Source organism: Montipora capricornis, chromosome 10 (assembly GCF_036669925.1).
Source record: "Montipora capricornis isolate CH-2021 chromosome 10, ASM3666992v2, whole genome shotgun sequence".
Lineage (NCBI taxonomy): Eukaryota > Metazoa > Cnidaria > Anthozoa > Scleractinia > Acroporidae > Montipora > Montipora capricornis.
This window is the reverse complement of record NC_090892.1, coordinates 30,110,849-30,123,503: the sequence shown is the minus strand read 5'-3', so window position 1 is coordinate 30,123,503 and position 12,655 is coordinate 30,110,849.

Genomic DNA, 12,655 nt, shown 5'->3' with positions numbered 1-12,655 from the left:
CATTAGATTTGTAGCTGCTGTTTGTTTTATGTTTTTGATTAAGTAGAAATGGTCAAAAAACAAGATTTATGTTGATACTAGATGTTTTCTTCTTTGTTTCACCTTTGTGCAAGCAATGTTTTTCACACGGTTTTTCAACTTTTCTTATTTCACGTTGTGTCATTTCTGCAGTGTTCAAAAGGAAAAGGAAGATTACGTGGCAAGCGATCTATGGTGTGAATCACTCTTTCCATTGGTGAGCTCCCCTGGTCATTTCATGTCACTTCAATGTGTAGCACTTGGGTTGTTGCAGGCAAAAATTTTAATTAATGGGTATCCCAACTTTTATATTCTTAATGCGGCAGAGGAAATCTAAACACAGCAGTGGGATTATGTCAGAATTATGATACATGTACTCGATAACTTAGTGCTACTTAGATATTTACTCTGTACGAGGTACTGGCCACTCAATCTCCATTACTTTCTTTTTTTGGTCACTTATAGGTCGACAGCAGTTGTGTCAGCTCTCCAGATGCTAAAAAGATCAAAGGGTAAGCATGCGATAATAATTAATGGGATTTCTTGTTATGAATTTAAATCCAGGATGAAATGAATCATATATTGAACTGCGAGGATCATAGCTTTACTTGACTTGAATACACAATTTAATCAATTAAGTAATTTAGAGATGTACTGTACAAAAGGTTGATATGTTTTTCTTTGAATAAAACTTTCTTTAACAGCACACAGTAATGGTTTTTAACACGTTCTATCAATTCGGCCTTATGACAATAGGGTGTTCAAATACCCCACAAGCTGCACAGCTTTCCTTACCATTGTCTTGAAATGAAGCCTGTTTGACTAGAAAAGTGACTAAGGGGGTATTTACACGATAATGGTACGAACTCAGACTGGTACATCATGGTGCCTCTCTCCACCCAGGTGTATAAATGGGTACCAGTGAAATGCTGGGAGTAACTCTGCGATGGACTAGCATCCCATCCAGGGGGGAGTAGAAATACTCCTACTTGCTTCATGCTACAGAAACCGGGGATAAGCTCCCGCCTGATGGGCCACTAGGACTGTAAGCTGACTTTACCTTACACATGATGTTAAATGGCATTTCCTATGGTAAGTAATCCCACGGTGCCTTACTCTTAGGTTTCAGTATACTGTGTTAACCAGTGGTCACACATTACAAAGACTACAGACGTAAAAAGATATCTCACGCAATTCATTGATGGGAAATTTACCGTAAACACCGGCGTATAAGCCACACTCGCAGATAAGCCGCACCCTGAGTTTAGCAACTTAGATTTTGGAAGAAAAAAAATTTGAAAGAAATTAAAATATATCAAAGGTGGAGTCTTCACAAAGATGTCTTACATGTAAATGCACTGTTTCTTCAAGTTTCTTGCACGTGTCAACCCGCGTATTAACTCACTAACATTTAAAACAGAGAATAAAACTCTTGCCTATAAATTTGACTCTCTAATAGTATGAAAATCCGACTAGGACATAAATTTGATCTTTCCCTGGCATTTTCAATCCAGTATTTTTCATTCCTGTCCATTTCTCATTAGAATTTACATGCAACAACACCTGACGAACGTTTCGGTTCGTTTTTAGCTTAGCAACCAAGACACATCAACGTTTTCTCAATGCAAAAAGACATTTCTTTTCACACACAATCTCTTCGTATTTTACTACAATAGAAAAATGTATTCTTCAAATGTGTTTAAATGGTAAACGTAAAGTTTACTAAATGGCAAAGAAACGGTCAGCCATTTACCTTGCGAATACTCGAGAATAGCATGGTATTTTCTCCCTCGTGGTGGATCGATTTCTGTCAAAGTGAGCGGCCATCGTCGACATTGTAAACAATTTTGAGGTGGAATGGAGATTCCCTGTTGAGTGAAGTTTACCTGCTCAAGAAAGGCAATGTTAAACCGGTTAAAAGATCTTTTAACGAAGATGGTTTAATCATTGTGTAAGCTCAAACAAAAACGACTCTTTTAGGAGCCACCAAACTCGCAAAAGCAATGATCAATGCATAAAGTGGTATAGTTTTATGAAGTTCTTATTAATTTGCTGCACAGGTCTATACAAACTTAAGAATTTTCGCTAAACTTGTTAATTTATGCAAATTTACGGCATGGTGTCTAGACGTTCTCGCAGATAAGCTGCATCCCCGATTTGATCCAAAAATTTTGAGCTTAAAGGTGTGGCTTATACACCGGTGTTTACGGTAATCACAACTTCATCAGCATCGCAATTGGCTCTTGTACCTCGGGCATCAAATTCCAACTTACCACGTTAAATGTCATGGGTGCTTCCACTGATCGTTCTGACGTATCCATGGAAATTTACCACGGGAAATTTACCTTGGAAATTGTCGGTCACACGGACTAAATGTAGTTCCCGTGGTAAAAGTGTCATTTACCGCAGTTAAAGTCCCCTGTGTAACCGCACCTACTACTGGAGTTTGCTTATGATGTGATCATGAAAGAGTAACGTTATGGTCTGCTTTATTTCTAATGCTGTACATAGATGCACAGTATTTTCTTATAGAGATTAAAGTATTTTCAATTATAAATTATAAAGTCCTTCCAACTGTTTAGGTTGGTTAAATTATGGTTTTGTGTCATCATGCTTTTCCGTAGGAAATGAAGAAGTATTACAAGGATGACTGACGCCTTCTCTACTCTGAGAAAGGAAGGAGCACCCCATATGACTGTCGACATCCTCATGAGATTAAAAGATCCCTTGTGCGTGGAAGTGCCTCTTCAAGTGATGGAAAATACTTCCTTTCTGATCGACCTTGCTGCCCTTACCCATCCTGATGATTGTAAGGCCGACGACCTTGGCAAGTGGACCCACGTTGGCTCACCTAAGTCCTATATTTCAGTCCAGAGGAACAAAACTGAAGAGCTTTTGGATATGAAAATTAAAAGACAAAAAAGAAAAGACACCGACTACATCATGGTTGTCCAACAATATATGCACCATGACAAGGAAGAAAAATATCGTAAGAGATTGTCATTATTGTATGACAGCAAGGGGACAAGCCATAGAATTGCATTACTTCAGTATTACTATGAAGGGGCAGAAACACAAATGAATCTTCTGCAGCATGGAAACTCTAAAAATAGCAAGGAGCGGTATATCTGAACAAGGCCAAGTGCCCTGAACGAACTTAAGGAAACTATATCGAAAGGAAAAAACCAACCAAGAGAAGTGTTTTTTGAAGCAGTTCGCCGGAAGGAGGGCATGGAATTCTGCCACTCCAAACGTGAGTTGCCTCAAAACGCAAAACAAGTAAGGGACACAGTTCCCTCTTCCACGGCATTCTTTACTCCTTCCGTAAACAGCAGCAGAGATATCTTGCATGAGCAAAGATGGTTTCGTGACATAGGTGGTTGGTGCACCAGAACCAATGGCCTTTCTCGCAACTGACAGGCAATTGAAAGATATCGAGTTGTACTGCGGCCAGGACGAATAGTGTTCCATTCTTAGTGTCGACGCAAACTTCAACCTCGGCAATTTCAGTGTCACTCTGACAACATACAGACCCCTCAAAATCTATAACATAAATACGGGAAAGTTAATGGTTTTCTTGGGTCGCATGCTTGTCCATCAAAGCAAGACTGAACAGACGTATAGGTATCATCCCAACATTACCCTCCTCAAAGAATTCGGCACAGATGGAATGTGCCCTGTACAACGCATTTAAACAAGAGTTTCCTGAAGCAGATCACTACTGGTGCTTCATCCACCTTTGCAAGAATATTCAAATGTCCAGCTTGGGTATCCAAGGAAAAGATCAAAACGATTCCTCTGTGACATCTTTGGCACTACTCTTGCTGCTACGTCATACCACAGAATAGTGGATGCTGACGACATGGAAGACTTTGATGTAAAGATGCGCTCATTGGAAGAAATTTGGAATGATCGAGAACAACGTATCACCCACCAAGGCCCATCATCCTATGACTGGTTTGTGACAAATGTTGCTGACACAGTGCTGACACAGTGAAAACCTCAATGACAAAGAAGCGAAAAACCACCTTTTAAAGCTGAAGACAGAACAAACGGGTCAGCTTGATCAAACTCAATGAAAAGAGTCATGAACTTGTGAGGGAACAAGATGCATTGTTGGAAGGTGCAATATTAAGTCAAGGGGAAATTAGCAACCACAGAAACCTTGATTCACATATCTTATAAGATTATGAAGATTATGGCGGTCGGGCGTGACGGTCTTGTCGTTTTACTCTCTCTAGTATTATCGTTCTCCTTAGCTAACTCCTTTCGCTCTCAATCACCTGGCGTTACTACCTTTTTTCATGTAAACTTTGCATCTTCTCCGGTAAGTTTTGCATCCCTTGGCTGGCGTTATTTTAAGCCTCCGCATGGACCTAAATGGAGTCACCATGGTCGAGAAAACACAGGTTCTATCACAACATCACTATTATCTACCCATAAATATGACGATTGCAGTGGTTTCACCATCGGTCTACTGCTGTTATGTGGAGACATCTCTACACATCCTGGTCCATTTCAAGGCCGTTGTCTGGATCGAAAACGTTCAACCTTGAATTGCCTAGTTTCTAACACTCGGAGTATCAAAAGCTGGCACAAAACAATGGATTGTTTTGAGTGCAATCTCTCAAGATTCCAGGAACTAGCTTATGCTGAAGAGTCTGATATAATATTTGTAAGCGAGACTTGGCTTTCTAGCGATGTGCTTAATTCAGAAATCTTTCCTGAAGACTACTTCATTGTACCGAATGACAAAGATACAGACGGTGGCAGCGTGTTATTAGCTATCAAGTCAAGTTCATTCAAATCGGCAAGGGAAATATTTATTGAAACTGACATCGAGATCTGTTTTGCTGAAGTTACAACATGCTGCAACATTAATATTTGCCTGTGCTGCTGCTATAGACCACCTAATTCCGATGGTACTTGGCTGGAAAAATTAAATTCAACGCTTTCTCAAGTTTGTGACCGCTTCAGCAATATTCTAATTTGTGGTGACTTTAATTTCCCTAAGATGTCATGGGACAACCCTGAAAGAACCAGAGGTGCTGATGAACTTAAATGCCATTCAATACTAGGTGATTATTTCCTCTCACAAATTGTCACCTTGCCTACAAGGGATAATAACATTCTCGATCTCATTCTAACAAATGTTCCGGATATTGTTGAACTGGGCGCTGTTCTACACCCTGATCAGGTTGGCCTTTTTACGGACCACTCTGTGGTCTCTTAAGGCCTACGACTACCGAAGAGGAGACTTTGAAGGACTTCGATCTGCCATCCAATCCGTGAACCTATCTAATGTCGCCCAGGATAATAATACCATCGACCACGATTGGACACTTTGGAAGGACACATTTTTAGCCGCTGTTGCTGATTTTATACCGTTAAAGACCATAAGGAAGAGAAATATCCCACCTTAGTTAACAGGGGACATCCTTTTTCTCCTAAGGAAAAAAGAATCAGTCAGAAAAAAACTAAAGCTCTTGCCTCGAAATGAAATTCTCCAAGACAAATTTAAGACTCTTAGAGCCAGAACTAAACACCTAATAAGAGAAAGCCGAGCGAATTACTGCGAGTCTTTGGACATGCGAAGCAAGCCTAAGAGATTTTGGTTAATTTTCAAACTTACCAACAAATCTTCCAACTTCCCAGACGTGATGTCATTGGGGTCAGTCAACGCAGATGGACGTAGCGAGCAACCAACTACAGCTTCTACACCAAAAGAAATTGCTCAGCTGTTTAACCATTATTTTGCATCTGTTTTCTCGCCATCCACAATTGTAATTCCATCAGATGACTCAATGCAAGTAACTGGCCAAGTTCTCACGGATATAGAGTTAACCACCGATGAAGTTTTAAAATCTCTTAAGATGCTAAACGTTAACAAAGCAACAGGATCGGACGGAATCCCTGCTTGTCTATTGCGTGAGACGGCTGACAATATCGGCCCTTCACTTACAAAGCTTTTCAACAAGTCCCTTCAATATGATTATACCCGATGAGTGGAAGGTTGCTAATGTCGTTCCTCAATACAAGAAAGGCCGGAAGGATTGTGTGGAAAATTATCGACCTATTTCATTGCTGCCACTGGTCTCAAAAGTACTCGAACATTGCGTACTCGCGCGTGTAAGGGACATCTCTACCACGTTATCAGCCCAGTTCAACATGGGTTCCTACCAGGAAGGTCGTGTGTCATGCAATTACTCACTGCGCTTGATCAGATTGGTGAGCATCTCGATACTGGTAAGCAAACCGGCGTAATCTACCTCGACATGTCAAAAGCCTTTGACGAAGTATGCCACCCAATTTTGCTACATAAACTCAAGCAATGCAATGTGTTTGGACGCCTATTGGATTGGTTTAATGCCTATCTGACTAATCGCAAACAAAGGGTTACGGTCTCTGGCGAAACTTCTACGGAGGTGTTGATATCATCTGGGGTCCCTCGAGGATCACTACTGGGTCCACTGCTATTCTTGCTGTTTGTAAACAATCTACCTGACGGGTGCAGTTCATCCAACGTGGCATGCTTTGCTGACGACACGAAAATCTACAAGCTTATTGACTCTGTCGATGACTCTAAGGCCCTGCAGTCTGATCTTGACAGCCTTATGGATTGGTCTACATCAACATTCCTCCAATTCAACCAGCAAAAATGTAAGTCTCAGCATATAACAAGAAAGAGAAATCCTATCGAGCATCAATATCTTATGAACGGGTCTGTCTTAGACGTTACAACAGCTGAGAAAGATTTGGGTGTGTGGATCTCTAGCGATCTGACGTGGACTAACCAAGTTTACCATCAATCCAATAAGGCAAATAAGCTACTTGGATTTATTCGTCGATCATCAAGGTACATCAAGAAATCTAGCACTCACAGAACTATGTACTCGGCTCTTGTACGTCCGCACCTGGGTTATGCAACCCAAGTCTGGTCCCCTCAATCAATCGAACTGATGAAAAGCATAGAACGTGTCCAGAGAAGAGCAACTAAATACATCTTAATGTTACCCTTCCAAACTGAATGGTCATACCAGGAGAGACTTATACAGTGCAACTTACTACCAATAAGCTATTGGCACGAGATGATGGACCTAGCTTTTTATATAAAGCTACAAATGGACTTATAGACATTGACCGCAGCATTTTACAAACCATACGCAGGTCTGCAAGAGTAACAAGATCATGGCATGCCAGTAATGCTACTATCTATACTACCAAGAGATGAAGAACTTCAACTTACCAGCGTTCATTCTTTCTCTACCTACCTACATTAGAGACAATTCTCTTTCACTCGCTACGTTTAAAAACAAACTTATTGAATATTATACAAATGCTCTCTTGAACATTTACAACCCGGACAATCCTAAAACATGGAAATCTGTTTGTCCTAAATGTAATATGGCCCGACCCCTTGTTAACGATATAACTTGCTGTTTTTAACTATTAAGCTTAACATTTTTGTAATTTAGTATTTATTTTTGGGACCACAGTAATTAGTTATGCTGTTGTGGCCTCCCTGCCCCACATTTGTTGGGATGAAGTCAAGTAAAATAAAATAATGCAGACTGACAACTGCATACAGTCATTTCAACATTTCTCCAGAAAGATGGAGGAAAATGAACACCACACAAAGAAGGGCTGACATAAAGAAAACAAAGGAAAGTGGGCCCACTTCACAGACCCTCCATATCACATGAGCATTGTGGCACTAAAAGCGTCCCAGAGAGCATCTTAGCCTATCAATTTTCGAAGGCACAGCGGCTTATTGAACTGGAAAAGGTTAGAGATGTCTTTGGAGATGAAAGCATTGTCTTAGTAGCATTGGAGTCCACACCAAAACCGCACGTTGTTACACAGTATATAAAAAGTACATATGCTTGTCATGATGCCTGTCCTGCGTTCAACCACTCTGCCCTATGTTCTCTCACTTTGGCTACCCCAGAACATAAGGGAAAGCTTCGTGAGCTTTTGGAATGGCACACAAAACCTGGTATGAAGACAAGTGTCACCAAAATGTCCAACTTTGGTCTCTTTTTTTTTTTTCCATTTTATTACAATCACAAAAAAGAACATTAATATACACAAATTAAAGCTAGAAATACATACATTTTAGATTTTAATTTTAATTTAAAAATAATAATAATAATAAATTAATTAATTAAATAAATTAGTTAATAAATATAAGTCCTACTACCATGTTAATAATAGACCTTATTCACAATAGCCGCCATGTTGGATTTGGCTTTATCATGCAAATTAGCCACACACTTCTGAGGGGGCAAACAACAAAAGTTCTAGAGGTTATAACGAACATCTTAGCTACACAGATGATTTTTTTCACGTTCATTGAATGTTTATCACCTAAGTAGTAAAATAGAATATTTACACAAGTTATTTCGATGTTTGTTTTTAGTGAAAAATGAGCAGATAACGGAGTAGAAAGTCAAAATGTCGGAAGCAATCAAAAGATATAAAATTATTATAAAAGGTACTTAATTCTAAATCCTAAAATGTACTTTTAGCAGGTTAATTCAATATTTCGACGAGCCAATTTTCCGCAATTTGCCTTTATTCCAATATTTGCCCCTTAGCATAACACATGGCTAATTTCCATGACAATTTGAAAACCAACATGGCAGCTATCACATTCCACTAATACAATCTTACATTCTAAAGTTATTACACACGCACAAAGATAACGTTAGAAAAAAAACATTTGATATAATAATAGTAATAATATTACATACTTATTGTATAGGTTTAACCATCCATTTTTTATTAAAATATTCTTTTTTTGGGATTTTACTTTCTATTTCATACTTAATTTTTATTTTGGCTTTAAACCCCTTGATTTTAGGAAGGGTTTGACTTCTTCTGCAGTCCAACAAGAACACTTTTCCAATAATTATGAAGTAATTTAATACATAAAGTAAAGGGCACTTTTCCGAAAATATCCCAAATAAAGCATCTTTTAGGGAGAGGTGGATTTGATGTTTTGATAGTAGATGCCAGTATGATGTAAAGTATGTCCAAAATTGACTAGTGCGGGAACAGTTCTTTAAAAAAAACAATTTTTGGTCTCGAAATTGTAAACGCTGGAAGAAAGCCTCACCAGAAAAGAAGAGTAGCTAAGTCCAAAAAGGGAGAGAGCTTTATTGTTGAGCACGTGGACAACCTGAAGGCTACCGTGCAAGAGATACAACCGGTATAACTAAAGATTGTGCAAAGAAACGGCCTTCATGAAGTTTTGCATGACATTCCATCCAAGGAAGCCGTAGATGAAAACAACAACCCATTTTCTCTAATTTTCCTTTCCAATCATCCCTGTGTCACAACATGTGCAGGCTGTGGCAGCAAGTTTGCATGAATCTTTCCTCCACCCCATGACATTGCCGTTACACAGAGAGAATGCCGTCCCTGGGAAGACAAGAGTGGGATTTGATTTTAAGGGTTGGAAAGCTGCAGGCTGTTTAGTTTTACGTTAATATTTCATGCGTTTACAAGGGAAATGGTCTCAATAGCGCTAGCTTTCAAGTAGATCACTTAGATATTAACGATGGTGTCAAAGAACGCCTCACAATAGCGCATAACAACTTTTTCACCAAGCACCTAAACATTTCCCACTTGGAAAATTGATCTTTGTGTGTTTTTGTCCGAGGAAAAATGTTATGTTTTTTTTTAGGGCGTAAGGTCGTTGTGCAGCACCTTTTCTTATCGCACACACTTTTTAGTTTTTTGAGAGCCAGGTGTGAGTGAGGAAAGGGCATAAGAGGCTCATAATGTAAAAGACCATAAAGTTAAATATTAATTTGTATATCCTCAATACATCACAGGGTAAGCACAGAGCCTAGGCTTTTTCTAAACCACTACACTTTTTTTTGTCATGAAACGAGGAATTAAATATTTTGCCACTTTGATCTCCAATAACAAGATACATCAGTGCCTCAGAATCACTGATGTATCTTTTTTGTTGGTCGCATATTCAATGCCTCATCTTATGGAAAAAAAATTGGTGGTTTTCGGTAAGAAAACATGTGCTCGCAGTGATCCTCGTATTCAAGTGGACGGCAGTTTATGGCAATCATTCTTACCTCCAGAACCTTCTACAAGTGAGTTGCTTCAGGTTCACAAATGTTTTTCTCCTCTCCTTGTGCCTTCTCTACACTACGTTTGACAATGTACATCCTTTCCACACTATAACTGGCCAAAATGAAAGTGACTTAGGAGTCGGCTTTGTTAAGCACCTGCTAAACTTCGTTTCAATAAAAGGCCCATAGTCTCCTACACTGTTTCCTTACCAAACATGTGGGCTAGGTTTTGAGGTAGAAATATTTTTAATGCAAGTATTCTCAACTGAAAAGCTCTACTCGTCCTCCACCCTACAGCTCGCTATAACCGAGTTTAGGACAAATTGCCAAAACCAAAGCATTGTAGTCTAGCTCTGCCGCGCAGGGGCACGCAGTTATTGGAGATCAAAGTAGCAAAACAAACAGCGACTTCCAGAGTAAATTGAAATCTTGCCTACTGTTAGTTATGCATACTACCGGAATGCACCCTCTGAAAGTTAAACAGTTTGCATTATATTTTGCAAAAACGATCATTTGTATGCTTTGAAGTATCAACTAAATACACACTGAAATGAAAAAAGTGATTCTCGCCACCCATCACAGAGCTCGACTTTGAAACAAAGAAGAGGACCTATTGTCCCATTGCTCTGACCTTGTGGCTAAACTTTCATGTTGCTGAGTATGTCGTTGTTGTTGTTGCACAGAAACTTGAGTGTTATGACTTCTTCTCAGTAAAGGAACTTCGCAAGGATTGGTCTTGGGGAGCCATCTTCCCTTCCAGTACCAACTCTGTGAGCATTCTCAATGGTTGGCCAGATGTTTAAGTCATTGCCAATGATTTCCGCTAATTTCGATATGCAATCCTCGCAAGCAACCTCTGGAATATTATAGAATCTAAGATTGAGTACCTTTCGAGGGAAACCAATCTCTCGTACACACTTCCAACATCTTTTGAGTACTTTCCAAGGTCACTGTCTATGCAGTCAACTCTACAATTTACGTCCTGCAGATCCACAGTCAGTTTTTCTGTGCATTGTTTATTTCATTCTTGTTGCTCAATACCTCTTTCCTCAAAAGTTGAAGGTCACTTCGAATTTTAGCTTGACCATCTTTGATTTCTTTGATATTTTGACACAATGTATTGAGACTGCTTCTTACATAAAGCAAAATCTACCGTCAAATTCACCAGTTAGGCGATTAATTTTTCTTGAATTGCAAGAGCTTTAAATGAAAACAAGCAAATCCTCAGCAAGCAAACGAAAAAGGAAAGAAGGCATTTCAGAGTCGACTGTCAAAAGCCAGCGAATAGGAATCACAGATGTACTATAGCTCGTGATGTGACAGATCGTCTTTGTCAGTTCAAGTTCAAGCAAGGAGTACTGTTTTATTGATGTACTTTATTTATTCCACTTTATCTCTGAAAATGAGATCATTTACATTTTGATGTATTTCATTGAAACATACCAGCTTGGCTAAGAACCAGAATCGGCTAGAAAGGACAAACTTCAAAGAAGATCTCCAACAAATTACCTGTACATGCCCTAAACAAACTTCTGAAAACACAAGCTGGTGACATTTCTCCTTATACTTTTACGAGAACTCTTTGCGATTACATGTTTAGAACATAAGTGCAAAATTTTCTTGTCACTGTCGAGGTACATCAAAAAACAGTTAGGCAAGTGGAGAAAAAGACATCTTGTTCCCTCGCATTTTAAACAAACCAGCAACAGATCGATTATTCCTGCCCAAAAAGAGTACAAATGATTGTTATTTAATTCCAGTTAACAATAAAAATTCGAGTTTCATTCTTGAACAAAGGAAATTATGCATCCACTTGAAATAACTCATCCGTAGAAATAACAAACGGTTTAGTGTCCAAGAAAAGAATTTGTGGAGTAACTTCTTCCACCAACTTTAAGCTATTACTGGTGTAGCCGCATCGAGCCACAGAAAGAGCACAAAAAATTAAGCCTCGTTCAGGTGTGAGTGTCTGACCTTGCTTGAGCATGCGATCCAATCAAAAAAACAGCTGACTTCGGTAAGGTCTAACTTGAGTCCGAGATATGGTCACGTGATACTGGTCAGCGGATTAGGCCTCGATACAAATATCTCAAAAAATATTCTAAATTTCTCCGAAATATCAGTTTTTTCTAATGTTAATTTGATCCATTTTTGGCTTTATATCAATTAAAGAAATGAAAAAAATATACATTATTACTTGAATAGCAAAAGATGTTGAAGGGCTGGTTTATTTTCAGGTATAATAAGTAAATAAAACATCTAAGCAACTCGATTTCATCAATTTCTTTTTATTAATTAAATATTGCAATTTGCCATAAGTGCTTTGCCAGAACACGGATCCCAGAACACAGCACTAAACAGTTACAGAGTTTATTGAATTACAACATCTTAAAAGACAGTGTTATGTATTTCAAACAACAACTTTTCAAACAAAGTTTTGCGTGCAGCTAGGCATGTTGTTAAAAAGATAATAATGATCAGTCTAACAACTTAAATATATAAGTCCCCCCATACTTCTTACTTACATGTAAATAATCTCAGCA